The 14,910-nt window shown below is 32.1% G+C and overlaps 1 long non-coding RNA gene and 1 pseudogene across 1 annotated transcript; both read left to right on the plus strand.

Annotated features, from left to right (window-relative positions):
* The first annotated feature begins 293 nt into the window (after positions 1–293).
* Positions 294–13,430, plus strand: LOC147564856 (copper-transporting ATPase HMA4-like; annotated as a pseudogene).
* A 160-nt stretch (positions 13,431–13,590) lies between these two features.
* Positions 13,591–14,545, plus strand: LOC147564857 (uncharacterized). The gene is made up of 2 exons (XR_015236967.1): positions 13,591–13,809; positions 14,009–14,545. It is a non-coding gene; the product is annotated as an uncharacterized LOC147564857 (long non-coding RNA).
* The last annotated feature ends 365 nt before the right edge of the window (positions 14,546–14,910 follow it).

The following is a 14,910-nucleotide window of genomic DNA, read 5'->3' on the forward strand; positions in this document are numbered from 1 at the left end:
GCAAGTAATACGATCAAGATCATTCTTCAAATAATTAAAATTGTACCCGTGCTTTATTGAATATCGTCCAAGTGCATTTCGAAAGGCGTTGGCGCCTCAAGGGAATTCCTGCCCCAAATGTGTAAACACCTCAGGCCAGCTAGCAGACCTTAGAGGTTCAGCCCTGACAATGGCAGTACATGCATCCTCAACCAAGAGAGAGGAATTTCTTGAAAAATCCTGTGGGAGACTGCACAAAAATATGTAATGACTTCCACACATACTTATTAGACATTTGTTACTGGTTCATATAAATGGCACAGGTAAATTATTATTAGGTAAGGAAACAGTTTTGTTCCTGGTAAATAAAAATATGTACTCACCAGAGTTTGGATTCTGGTAAATTAAAATGTGTACTCACCAAATTATAATTTTAAGTAAAACAATAACGAAACAGTAAAGTTCAAATTAGTTCCAAACTTACTTATTAGATACGTGATTGTGGTTCATCATTTCAGATGATGTTGCAGCAGAAGTAGATGAAGTATAGCCGAAAAAATCAAGCTCCAACCTGGATAGAGAGAGAAAATAAAGAAGGTATGAAACGATAATTTAAAGAAAAGAAAAAACAAAATTCAATATCCATTGTATACTGTTACAACTAAGTTGAAGTTTGTTTCACCAGAGAGGACGTCGTGCAACAATGTCCCCAGAAAGTATTCCTTCAATATCCATTGTATACTGTAAGGAAAAGCAAAATAAAGAAGGTATGAAAAGATAATGTACAGAAACGAAAAAAAAACCTTTCACTTTGTCTGTCATTTTGGAATGTCAAAGTTTCAACATAGATTTAGATGAGTACTTGTTCATTTACAAAAGGCATTATCATCTTCCTTAAAAGTTTATCATTGAAGACAAAAGAAAAAGGCATTATCATCTTCCTTAAAAGAACAAATGGAATATTCAGCTTCCTTAAAGTCTATCATTGAAGACAAATAGGATTTGCTCATTTAAGAGGCATTACCTGAAAAGGTTGGAAGATAAGAGCAGATTCTGCTTGGAAGATATTAAGACAGTGGGTGGTATAAATAGGTTGGAAGATGAAATTTGAAAACTTTTCAAAGATTTTGAAACTGATCAATAAAGAAAGAGCGGGATCCCAAAAATTTCGCCAAAAAATTTGGCAAAATGGGGGGGGGGGAAACTCAGGATTAATGGAGGATTATTTAGAGAGACAAAGAAAAGGAAAGAAGGAAGAAGCAGTTGGCGCGAAATGGAATGGAGGAAGGATGTGATTGCCTGTGAGATAGGGACGGATATTTAATGATCCCTCAAAAAACGTGGGAGAGAGAAGGGCTGGGTCAAGTCGAGGGGCAAGAAAGGAAAAAAAAAAAGGTAAACAAATATTTTTCCCTGACATTAGGACCTGCACCTCATTTTTAGGCAACTTAGGATTTTTTTTCATTTTACCCCCCACTTTTTGGACCCCTGGCTCAAAAATCCTTTCTTAAATATTAGGGAGTTAGGTCCAAAGCTGAATAAAATTGGAAGGAAAAAAAAATCGCATTTTGCAAAAATATAATTTTACCTCCAAAATGAAATGTTCCGCCCCGATCAACGTCAAAAATATTTTTTTAAATCTTAGTTTGCTCTTAACAATTTTGTAAATTTCTGAACAAATTCGTTTTTCCTCAAAATTGTTTTGCAAAAATGTTTCGCATTTGATACACTAACATTTTGGCTAAACCATTTTCCGATTTGTCTTGTGAAGAAAGAAATGGTTTCTGCATTTTTGTTATGCAAAAATTAAGATGTTATGCATATTGTCCTTTGTGTTTGACAAACCCATTAACTGACAAATAATATTTTGGCTAATGCATTATATATATTGTCAACATTTTATAACAAGTCAGGACATTATTACGCATGCTGTCAACATTTATTGTAACACAATTATATATGTTGTAAACAATTTATGACAACATATTTATATATGTTGTCAACATATTTATATATGTTGTGGCAAAAATTGAATTACAAAAAAAATATGGTTGTCTTGTTAACAAAATAATTATACATGTCGTCGACATTTTGAAAAGTGTTCAAAAAACTTTTCAAAAATGGGTTGTTTTGTATTATTATTTTCGAGTGAGTTTTTTTTCCTATTAGAGCCTAGATTTTGGGTTTTTCGTGCATTCTCATGAAGTCTTTTCAAATCACTCACTATATAAGCTCTTAAATATCCTAATTTCATGGTCATGTTAGGACGAAGAACAAATAAATTAAGCAAAGTAATAATAATAATGAAAGTAAATCTATAAATATAATACAATAGATTTACGTAATTTGATTGATGAGATTATGTCTACGAGGAACAATGATGCTATGATCTTCATTACGAATGAAAAAACAAAATTACTGTGTGAATTTACTAAAATCCTCGCACTCGGTCACCTCTAATTCTCTCTCTAGAATCGAAAACTAGATACCCATTTACATTGATAACAATCTTTTATAAAACTATGACAAACATTAATAAGCGATGCGAGCCAAAATTTGAAAACTATCTTTCGAATTCCAAATTGAATTAGATATTACCCTTATAGGTAGCAAATCCAACAACTTTGGGTATCAAAATAGAAATTGCTTCTCACATATCTTGTCCTTTCGCTTAATTTGTTTTTTTTTTGTTAGACTTGCTTGGCGTTTAATGGAGTCAAGACCGTGTGAAGTCCGGATCAGTCACTATACGTAAGCTATTAAATATCCTAACTTTTTGGTCATACTTATGACGAAGAACAAACAAGTTGAGAAAATAATAACAAAACTAAATAAATAGTACAATAAAAGAGATTAATGCAAGTTGGTTGATGAGACCTTCTTTACGAAGAAAAATGATGCAACAATCACTATAAATGAAAATAGTACAACTTTTTAAACTAGGACAAACTCATTTGCATCCATAAAAACCCTTTATAAGCTAGGACGAATAAAAGTAAACGTTGCAAGCTAAAATGTGAAAACTATTTTTCGGATTACAAATTGGATTAGATATCGACCCATATCCAAAGCGGATTCAACATATCTATTAGGTAGCTCAATATCTAGTGAGAGACCTGTGTTTGAATCGGCCTCTCCTTCAACTAGGTATGTAAGATCAAACACAATGGGGGCTCTCACGTCTGAGCTCCCCCCATTGTGGAAGTTAGGACGAACAACAGTAAACGCTGCAACCTAAAAATTTGAAAAATATTTCTCGGCTTGCAAATTGGATTAGATATCGACCCGTATCTAGAGCAGATTTAACATATCTATTAGGTAGCTCAATATCTAGTGAGAGATCTCCTGAGCTCCAATTCGATTGTGGAAGTTTGAGAAATTTTGGGAGCCCCTAAAATTTTCAATTCCAATAATAATTTTGTTAATAGGTCTAAAAGAATATGCAGCTCAACCTTTACTCTCACATGGATATTTCTTTTACAATTACGAATATATTCCATCCTTATAATGCATCAAAACTAACTGATCAATGTCGTATGATTGTATACTATACATGTCTAATCTTGTATTTTTGTTAGTTAAAAAAAGTTAGGGAAAGGAAAAGTAGGTCTAATAGGTCTTTAAGCAATAGAGATTAGAGGGTCATTACGGAGTAGTAAAAAAGCAAAGGATCATTGTCGAAATTGCCCAAATTTAAAGGTCCAAGAGAGAATACTAAGAACAATCGTATTTTTCTTGGGGATTTAGTTATTGCCCCTGATTTAATTAGCGATATTAGGAATACACTCCTAAAACGATTATCGTTCAGGCGTTAACCTCCAAAGACTAATTTCTTATCAAATGCTCGTTATATGAGGGGCGTACAAATGACACACTTCCTCTAGGACGAAATTACCCTCGTCTTAAGGCTCTCTAGGACGAAACTACCCTCGTCTTAAGACTTCTCTTCCTTCTCTACCATTACCATCTTTATTTTCTATACCAAATAACCTGTTTGGACTTCCCAACAAGCTGTCGGGAACTCCCAAGGGCTATAAATGGGGGTGGGTGTCCGGGAGGGTGGGGCTCCCAACTCCCAAATAGTACCGTTGGGGGTCCCCAACCGCTGGTTGGGGACTCCCAACAGTAGTATTGGGGTTGGATCCCCTATTTAATGGGGATCCACCCCTATACACCTCCACCATTCTATTTATCTCAATCTATCTTCTCTCTATTGCTCTCTTCTCCGTTAACTATCTCTCTTTCCCTCTACCAATTATCTCTATTTTCTTTTCAAAGGCGCTAGTCTAAAACCATAATACAATAATGAAAGTTTTTTAGATTTGTTAAATAATTGTCCGAAAGTTGATTTACCGAATGAAGAGGTCGAAGAAATTTTCGATTTAACGAAACACTTAACTCATCATTTTCCGTAAAGCGTTATAGCCACGTAGATGATATTGTGCTCGTTTATTTACATATCGCCACTGATGCGATTATTGGAAATGATCAAAGAGCGAGTACTTTTTGAAACAAGATTGCCGAACACTTCAACGAAAGTACAAACCAGAATCGTGCTCCGAAGGGTCTTAAATGTCGTTGGAACAAAATTAACAAACAATGCTCGAAGTTTTGTGGTCATTTGACATTGTTGCAAAGGAACCCAAAAAGCAGAGAAAATGATAATGATCAGGTAATTACTCTTGATATTACATTTTTTATTTTTACAACATTATTTTTTACTTTTTACAACATCAAGATGGGTAGAAGCAACGTTGATGAGTGCTCTACTGCAAATATACTTAATGGGACACAATTTTGTTTATGCTCCTGTTGTCGGAATCCTTAACCTATACTTATAGAGAGAATGAAAACTCTCATTAGAAGACAATTATGTTTGATCTTCTTTTTTTTTGTTAATTTTCAAAATTCGTTTTTCTCGCCTTGACCCGCTTACTATATTTACGTCCACAAATTTACGAAGGGTATTGATTAGAAGAAATTTCTTTTCGACATTTTTTGTCCTTTCGCTTGACTTGTTTTTGTTCTCTTGACTTGTTTTATACTTGATGTCTAATGGGGTCATGAAGTTTTTTCAAATCACTCACTATATAAGTTCTTGAATATCTTAATTTTGTGGTCATGTTACGACTGAAGAACAAATAAACTAAGAAAAGTAATGATGAAAGTAAATCTATTATATAAAACGCAATGTTTTTTGCTGACAGGGACAAACCAAAAGATAAAATAAACCGTCTGTTGTGTTTTTTTTTTTTTTTTTTTTTTTTTTTTTTCAGATATTAGCCATTAGATCTCTTACCTACCTAAAAAAATACAATTCGTTCACCCACTCACTAAATCTATTGTACAAACCCACGATAATTTTTGACCGTTCAATTTCCACAGTTAAATCTCAACCCTTAATTCTTATCTCAAATTATAACCACTATCATAAAATTAATGACAGATTAAATTTATACTAATGACCATTTTCACAATTTATCTCCAAAACTTTTTCAATATTAATTGTGTTTTAGGTTATGAAATCATAACCCTTAGATCTTAATTTCTAAAATCTCCTTAAATCTTAACCTTGATATCTCCCTTGTAACCTCTTATCTCTATAATTCCCAAAAAGTAATTGTCGTTCGGTTATAAAAGAAGAAGATTAATGGATTTTATCCCCCAATCCTTTCTCTATATATACTTTCCTCCTACAATCTTTTTTTCTTATACTTCTATCTCCCTATTTCTTACCAAATTTCTTATTTGTTAGTAAAAGAAATTTTGTTAATTTTTGTTAATATGTAATTTCTTATACTTCTATCTCCCTCTTTCTTTCTTATACTGATATCTCCCTCTTTCCTCCTACGATCCTTTATATGTAATTAGTAATGTAATTTTGTTAATATGTAATTTTTGTCCATATGTAATTAGTAATTTAATTTCGGTTCAACATTAGTTTTTCTTAGTTGATTTAGTATTAGGTTTTCTTAATTTTGTTAATATGTAATTAGTAATGTATGATTAATACATAAAATTCAGTATATATATATATATATCTTTTATTAATATTGTGTATTCTTCATAAGTTGACTGAAATATTTAAGAGTCCATGGGTATATAGACCAAAATCATTTTCATAATAGGTATATAGACCAATCTTCCCAAAATATGGACATTTAGTCCTTTTACAATAAGGGCATAAATAACTCATACTTTATTGATAAATACCCTCCATGTCCCTCGTCTAAAAAATCCGGGGTTTTTAAATTTCGGAATGAATCCGGAAAGTTTCCCAAACCAGGAGGCGTGATTTGGGGAAGATATTTAGGTTACAAACTGAAAAGATTTAATAGGAAGTAACGGATCAAGGATATTTTCCAAAAAAGATTTTTCGAAACAGATTTGGAAAACGGATATTTTCCAAAACAGATTTTCTCTCTCATCCTTTCAGATTTGGAAACCAAATCTATATATCACTTTCTCTCACTTAATTTTCAAATTTGGAAAGAGTATATTTTCTGAGATCAATTAGCGTGATTTGGGGGTTAATATTCAAAACATATATATCAACTTTCTCTCACTTAACTTTCATTTTTTACTCATACATAAACACACATCGAATACAAATTATGAAACAAGTTCGTAAATTATGTGTTATTTATGACGAGGAAACCATCATTTGTCATGTATACAACGTAATTTATCATATGCGTGTGTGTCATCCATTATGTACCATTGAATACTTTGATTATTTTCTGACATAAATTACTTGTTTTTTATGTCATGTTAGGAAATGTACCATTGAATCCATTATGTACCATTGAATACTTAGATTATCCATTATGTACCATAAATTATAGTAACTTGTTAGGAAATGTAAATCTGAAATCATGTTTTTTGTTATAAAGCATGTGATTTATCATAAAATTATGTATACTGTATAGTAAATAACACAACCTTTGTACGACTGAAAGGAAATTTTATTGAACAATAATCTGTGTTTTATTGTAAATGAAAAGAACATAGTAGACTAGGTAACTTAAAAACAAACTCCGTCAAAATGTTGCCCGAGCTCTCGATCCTTACTGTCTTTGGTCTTCCAGGTTTACGGCGAATCAAACATGGTAGTGTTTTTGACTCTTCATTAAATGTACATGGTTCATCGAAGTTAGGGGCAGGGTTTATATATTCCTTGTAAGTCTTCACGTAAGACTCCGTTGTCCAAACAGGATCATAGAAACAATCTTCTTCATCGTAATTTATACTTTTATAGTTTATGTGATGATTCTGTAAGAAATTCCATCAGTGCTGGTTTACTACAAGAAAAAAAATATGTATTAGTTAAAAAAAATTATAATCAAATTTACATACATTAATAATGAAACATTTAATAAAAAATAAATGAGATGGATCATAAATAACAGGTACAGATCAATAAATTATGTATAATGTATGGAAAAGTACAATTGTTTATTAGGTTAAGAGAAGTTTTATATGCTTGTCATGGCCACTGTTCTGGTAAAAAAAGGACGTGTAATGTTGGATAAATTTTTCATACTTTACGAACCTTTGATCATTAATACTATCATCTTACGTGAAATGTATGCAAATTGTATCAGAAAGTATGGTAATTTATCGTAACGTAACTGTAATTTTTATTCTGTTACAAGAATAAAAAAGGATAAACATCAAGATACTATTAGCAAATTTTATCAGAAAACATGGAAAGTTATCGTAAAGTACCTGTACTTTATATTCTGTTATAGGAATAAGTGTGGATAATCACAAAGATCAAGAGCTGTACGGACAGATGATTCTGATCTGCAAAAAAAACAAAAAAAGAAGAGGATTTAACGTAGACCTGAAGAAATATACAATGAACATTGGAAGGAGAAATAACATACTAACATTGAACAAATCATTAAATAAGAAATAAACATCAAAGATCTTAAAGAATTATGAAAATTTTAGAGAGAGAAAATATAAATCTTCCATTCCAAGGTAGTTAAGATTACAGCAAAACAGATTCAAAGTTATTGAAATGGAAAACAAGAAAAAAAAGACCTAAATCAAGATTTGATGTTTTCAACGATTCTATATGAATCTTTAACCTATAAAGCAATAAAGATAAGATTTTAAACCTGAATAACAATGGCTAGAATAAAGAGATAAACAGTATAAAACCTAAATAACAATGGAGGTTTTGATGAAAGCTCTTGATTGAATATTAAACAATGAAATTTTTAACAGCTGGTGGTGAGTTTAATTTATGTTTAATGAAGATTTCGTTTTTAGAGAGATAGATGGAAAGTTACCGGATTTCAGTTTCGGAATATTATCAATATAGTAGTTAGTTACAATTCAAACGTGATTGGAGAGAGAAAGTTGAGATAAAAATGGAAAAAATATCTTTAACAGTTTAGAATGTAAATCACGTTTTGATATTAAAGAAGGTTAATATACACATTAAATCTTTAATATATATGGATTTGTGTTTTCTCTCTAGATGAGACCAAAGGACTAGATATCCATTTAAATTATTATTTAGGTTTTGAAATCCTTTTTAGGATTATAGAGGACTATATCTCCTATTAGGACCCTAATTTTGGTCTATAAACTCAAAAATTAAATATTTAATTGTAAATACAAAAAATGATAAATCTCCTTCTCTCTACGTGTATCTCTTTCTCTATCGATCTACTTTATTTTCGCTTTCTATGTTAATCTTTCTAAAGTGAAAAATTAATATTTTTAGAGTTATTTTCTTTTTGGCCCCCTACTTTGTGACCAGCTTCGTGACTAGCTTCCTTCTTGGCCCCCTATTTTTCATAAATTCAAATTTGGCCCCATATTTTCAAGTAAATGCCATAAATACCCTTTAATTTCAAAATAAAATATTAAAAAAAGTGATATTTCCACCTCACCTATTTTTAAGTAAATGCCATAACTACCAAAATTTTTTTCTCCTTTTTTCCATATTTTTAATATTTTTATTCTGAAATTAGGAAGGGTAGTTACGGTATTTACCTGAAATAGGGGGTCAAATTTGAATTTATGAAAATAGGGGGCCAGAAAGGAAGTTGGTCACAAAGTAGGGGGTCAAAAAGGAAATAACTATATTTTTTATTGAAGTTTTGAATTTCAATCTTTTTGTATCGTTTCAATCTTTTTTATTGAAGTTTTTGAATTTCAAACTTTTTTGTATCGTTTCTAAATTTGAAAAGCATCTATTTTGAAGAGTTAGTTGTTATTCTTTCTCTGATTTTACGATCTAAATCTATTACTTTTTTTACTTTTCAATTTTTTTTTCCTGATGAGTAAGAGTCAATTAGGTGGTAGTCTTATAATCTTGTAACTAGACTTTACAAATTATATAAACAGATGGGTACGCATAATAGATATATATATATATATATATATCTTTGTCAGTAATTTTTTAATAGGATTTTCTTTGTTATAAATTTTCTCTTGATTTCTTCTTTAAATTTTAATAGAAATGAATTTTTATCAATTCTTTTGAACAATTCGAATTACCTCTTGTAAAAGTAAAATGAATTTTTACCTTCATTATACGACCTGAAAACTTCTGTGAATTTTTATGCTGCTTCCAAAGCTAATTATCGATTTCAGACTTTTTTCAATTAAAAACTATTAACTTATTTTAAATTTTTTATGTATGATCTTATGTTCGCCATGTTCTTCTTGTTTCTTATTGTTTGTAAATGTGATATACTTAGTATTCGTCGGTAAAAAATCATTGACTTTCTATGATTTGTAAGACATAATTGTCCGTGCCCTGGGGGCACGGGTTATAACTAGTCTATATAACAAAACGCAAGGTTTTGTGCTGACTGGGACAAACTAAAAGACTCTGGTCGTTCGTTGTGATTTTGATAAGATATTCACCCTTTGATCTATTACTCACCTTAAAATTGACAAATTTATTGACCCACTAAATGAGAGAATGTAGGTCAAGGGTTCGTGGCACACGCTTACCCATTCAAAAAAAAAAAGAATGTAAATAAACTAGTTAAATTTGAGTCGTCAAAGATCATCATCTACACCGTTGAGTTTAACCAGTTTATTAACCCAATTTATTTTTTTTATTTGCCGAATATCAATCTTCTTCATAAATTTCCTTCCGAACTTACCGTCTCCCAGGAATATCAATCTATATTAGCGGAATATCAATTTTCTTTATAAACTTGGTGGCCAATACGTCGACAACCGTTTTTCTTATATGGACAACTATCTTATGTGGACAACCAAAATGATTAATTTTTTTATATGGACACCAGTTTCTAAGGGGACAACTCTCTATTATTTTCACTCAAGTCCTCTTAGAATTAGATGTATTATTTTAATACCTCCCTCTTTTCTCCGTAAACCCTAAGTAAGTTTGGTCTTCTTCTACTACTTCGTCTTCATCATCAACCCAAAATTCTAGAGAGAGAATTTTTTTGGAGAAGATTATGACATCAAACAAAGGAAAGGGAATTGTTGAAGGATATTCCTAGCCAGAAAGATCAGATCTAAAAACCCTAAAACTTTTAAATATAGAAATCAAAATTTTCAAAACCCTAGATTTTTTTTTACAAACAAGTAGAGTTGCTCGTGCTTCGTGGAAAATCGACAAAACATGAGAGATCTTAACTTTTGGCTTTTTGTAAAAAAAAAAAAAATTCTGACTTGCCAATTTCGTTGGTTTCCCACGAAAATTTGGCAAGACAAAAGGAAGCTTGCCACGAAAATCTAGCATATTTTTGTGGATTTCTCACGAAATTCTGGGAATTTCTTCTTCAATTCGAATTTTCGCCTTGAAATCGTTTTGTATTCTTTCAAACTACCCAAACGAAAATACAAATAAAATTAAAAAAGTTAGAGTTTTACCTCATCAGTGTAGGGTTTGATTAAAACCCATCTAGGGTTTGATAAAAAACGACGGGAAGTAGTATAAACTATAATTCACTAAAAAAACAAAGAGAAGTGGTAGAAACTATAATTTACTAAAAAACAAGAGAAGTGGAGATTGATGAGTTTTATCTGCTTCATTCATCTAGGGTTTGATAAAACACAAAAAGAAGTGGTAGAAACTATAGTTTACTTTTAGTAGCAGTAAAAGAATAAGAATAAGACCAAGAAGAAGATGATGATGAAGATGATGAAGAAGGAGACAACTTAAGTTTTTAATTTTGAACTATTGTTTTGTTAATGACCCACAAGTTAGTAACTGTTAGTATTTAAGTCTTTTATTTCCTTGGGTTGATTACTATAGAGGTTTCCTTAGATGATATATATTTATCCTCTTATCGGTTATAAATTTGGTCCTCTTGGTTTTGCAGACGCTAATGAAGAAGAAACGACTTTAAGGGAGGGGCTTCAGTTTGTGATACCAGTTTCAGATAAGCATATTAACCTCTTTATATCGTCTGCTCAATATTTTTGATCTAAAGATATTGTTCTATATGGAATTATAAACTTTTTCATTTTATACATGTGATTCTACGGAAGTTTTGCATTCCCTAAGTTTTGATACAACACTTTTGTTATCTTTTGATGGAGAAGGGAATTTGATATCTTAAAATGAGATAAATACTGCACTGATACAAAAGAATGATGTCATAAAGACCGTCCCAAGGGCAGAAGTTCTTGTTGATGGGCTCGTTTCGAGGGGTCAGAGCCATGTCAATAAGAGCATGATCCCCGGGGAAGTAAGGCCAGTGGCTAAAAGGTCAGGGGACAAGGTTGTCTAACTTTACGAGGTTATTATTTTGCTCACTGTAATATTTGAATGTTATCGACAGGTTATTGGTGGAATCGTGAACGAGAATGGGCGTTTATTTGTTAAAGTCACTCATGTTGGATCAGATACTACACTGTCCCAAATTGTTCAGCTGGTTCTGCTCAGCTTGCTAGAGCTCCTGTTCAAAAATTGGCTGACCAAATTTCCGAAGTCTTCGTTTCCGTGGTATGTATTTCTCTTGATTTAATACGTTAGTGTGATATATGATTCAAGTTATAAGGTTTTTCAATGTATCTTTGAGTCTTTATAAGATTAACTTATAGTTATTCGACCCAAGCTACAGATATGATGGAGGATTTAAATATTTTGGGTGAGGTCAACTGATGTTCAGTGTTTCTTAGAATTTTAATATGCTTTCAAATGAAAAATGTGGTTTTGACCATCTTTCGTAAAAGAGACTTGAAGAGAGATGAAAGAAATGGGATTAAATTCTAATTCAATTTGTTGCATTAAACATCGCTTATTTTACTGTATCTGGAACTACTTACGTGCCAATTACGTCAAAGTGGAAGAGAGTACGACACAGGAATTTAGTTATTAGGTCTCATATCGTACTGAGATTGATGCAACATGAATGCACTCTTAAGACTATCAGGACTTCGTGAGTTGTCTACACTATAGAAAGTATAATGCAAATTCTGCTCCTACTTTCTCTGACATTGTAGCAGAATAATGTCTTGCTACTCTTTAGTCTGACCACTCCATTCAACGAACAAATACAATTCGGATACTTGTATGTTCTTGACAGTTTTTCTGCTCCTGTATGTCATTTTGTTGAAATTAACTTGATTGAGGAACTATTGTTATATTAACAGTCACTGAAAATTGAGGAACACTATCTGTAGATAATATGTAATTGAATGATAAGTAGTACATTTATCAATTTAATATTGTTATGATTTATTTGTAAAACACCTGGTAATCTCCAATGCGTTATCATCTCTGAACTGATCTAAACTCAAATTACTAAAAACTTCCGTTTTGCAAATCTAAGATATAAGGGCAAGAGTTCATTTAGTTATTCACAAGCAATTTTAAACCAACTTCGTCATATAACTTCTTTCTTCTGAGATATATGAAGACATCTGACATTTCTATGTTTTTTGCAGGTTGTTGTGGTAGCGGTTTTCACATGGTTGGGCTAGTTTATTCCCGGAGAAGCTGCTATTTACCCTAAAGACTGGATACCAAAATCAATGGATGCCTTTGAATTGGCACTCCAATTTGGTATTTCAGTTCTGGTAGTTGCTTGTCCATGTGCCCTGGAACTAGCAACCCCAACTGCTGTCATGGTAGCCACAGGGAAGGGCGCTTCTCAAGGTGTTCTTATCAAAAGTGGAAATGCACTTGAAAATGCACACAAGGCAAAAAATTTCTTTTATGGTTTCCCAATAAGGCATTAAATCCAGCGAAGATCATTCTTTACATATTTAAAGCGATATTGTCTTCAGAAAATGAACCCGGTACATGCCTAGACAAATAACTAACCTCTTTTATTTTTTTGAACCCACAAGTAAAAACTGTAGTGTTCGACAAAACAGGTACCCTGACGGAGGGGAAACCTGTGGTAGTTAGTACAATGGTTTTCTCAAACATGCCTATCCAAGTGTTGTACGACATGGCTGCTGGCCTGCTACAAGCGGAGGTTAATATATTTATGTAGCAACCACCTAATTTTGGTTTGCTTGTTTCCATGTTTTTTTTTAAGAAAAATAGAAATAGTTGTATAAGCAACGAACAAAACGTGAAATAAATTGACAAAAACAAAAAGATATCTAAACTTTCATTGACAGGTAAATAGTGAGCACCCAATAGCTAAGGTTGTGGCGGAACATGCTAAGACGCTACGCCGACAAGACTGTTCTTCCCTTGAGGTGCAGGACTTTGAGGCGCATCGGAGATCTGGGGTAAGTTGCAGGACTTTTGAGGTGCACATCCGGTATCTCTTTTCATTTTCACTTCGTTAGTCGAACTCACAAAACCGAAATAATCTCTTCTCTCACTTTCTCTCTCTAATGGGTAACAACGACGACGACTAAGAGGTAAAAAACCCTAGAATTCTCATTTCTTCACACTCTTTCACAAACCTTAGATTCTGTTTTTTATTTCGATTTTGATCTTGTTTTTACCATTTTTACGTTTTTTTTTTTTCATCTTCTTTTCTTATGTTTATTCGGAGTTTTGTTTGATTGATTAGGTTTTTTAGAGTTGATTATCGATGATTTTGATCTGAAATTGTAGATAATGGCAGCATTGGAGCAAGCTTTCGTTGATGTCATCAATGAGCAATCAAAAGAGGCGGCGAGTAGGATTATGTCTGCGGAGAGATAAGCGTTTCAGTTTGAAGAACTTTTGAAGCTTAAAAAAAGAGCACTTGATTTGCTTGTTCGTATCAAACCAATGATGGATTCTCACGTGAGAATTTCCTTTTTAAAGTGGTTAGAGTGAAGAAATGGGTTTAAATTTTAATTGGAAATGTTTGATTTTCTTGGGTTTCATATAAAATGACTTTGTTTAGATATGAATTTCTATGTAAAGGTTTCTGTTTTGGTGATTTAGGTACTGCTAATATTATATGCCTTTGTTTAGATATGACTGATGTTTTCACATCGATGCATGATGATGTGGAAAAATTCCAGAGATGAGTGAAGTCTGAAGATTGTTTAGCTTCTGGACCAAATGAATTAGGCTACTGAACTTTTTAGTTTGTAGTAGGCTTCTTTGAACCATCAGTCTGTCCTTGTGCAGTATATAATTGAGGTTTGTTTTTATTTTGTCTATGCTTGAAACTCTGATTTCTTAATTGTCATCATTTAGATATTTCATTAGAGGGAAAGAGAGTCGAACAATTACACAAACATAAATATACAACAGATTGGAAAATAATCAAGAGACCATCGAATGGATTCATATTTGGACCCTAAATACTATCCCTCGCATCAAACTATTCTTATGGAAATGTTGTACCAACAGTTTACTAGTTAAGTGTTGTTCCTCTGGTTATCAATCGATAAGTCGATTTCTCTCTTGGCTTGATTTAGACAGAGTTTCATTTCTCTAATTTATAGAGAGATAGACTATTAAAGAATAATGATTTATCAATATTCCTTCTTTCGGACTAACCGAGATAGATGTTAATGTAG

This window comes from Eschscholzia californica, unplaced genomic scaffold, assembly GCF_041429995.1.
Source record: "Eschscholzia californica isolate CP2 unplaced genomic scaffold, dmEscCali1.0.p SCAF_1, whole genome shotgun sequence".
Lineage (NCBI taxonomy): Eukaryota > Viridiplantae > Streptophyta > Magnoliopsida > Ranunculales > Papaveraceae > Eschscholzia > Eschscholzia californica.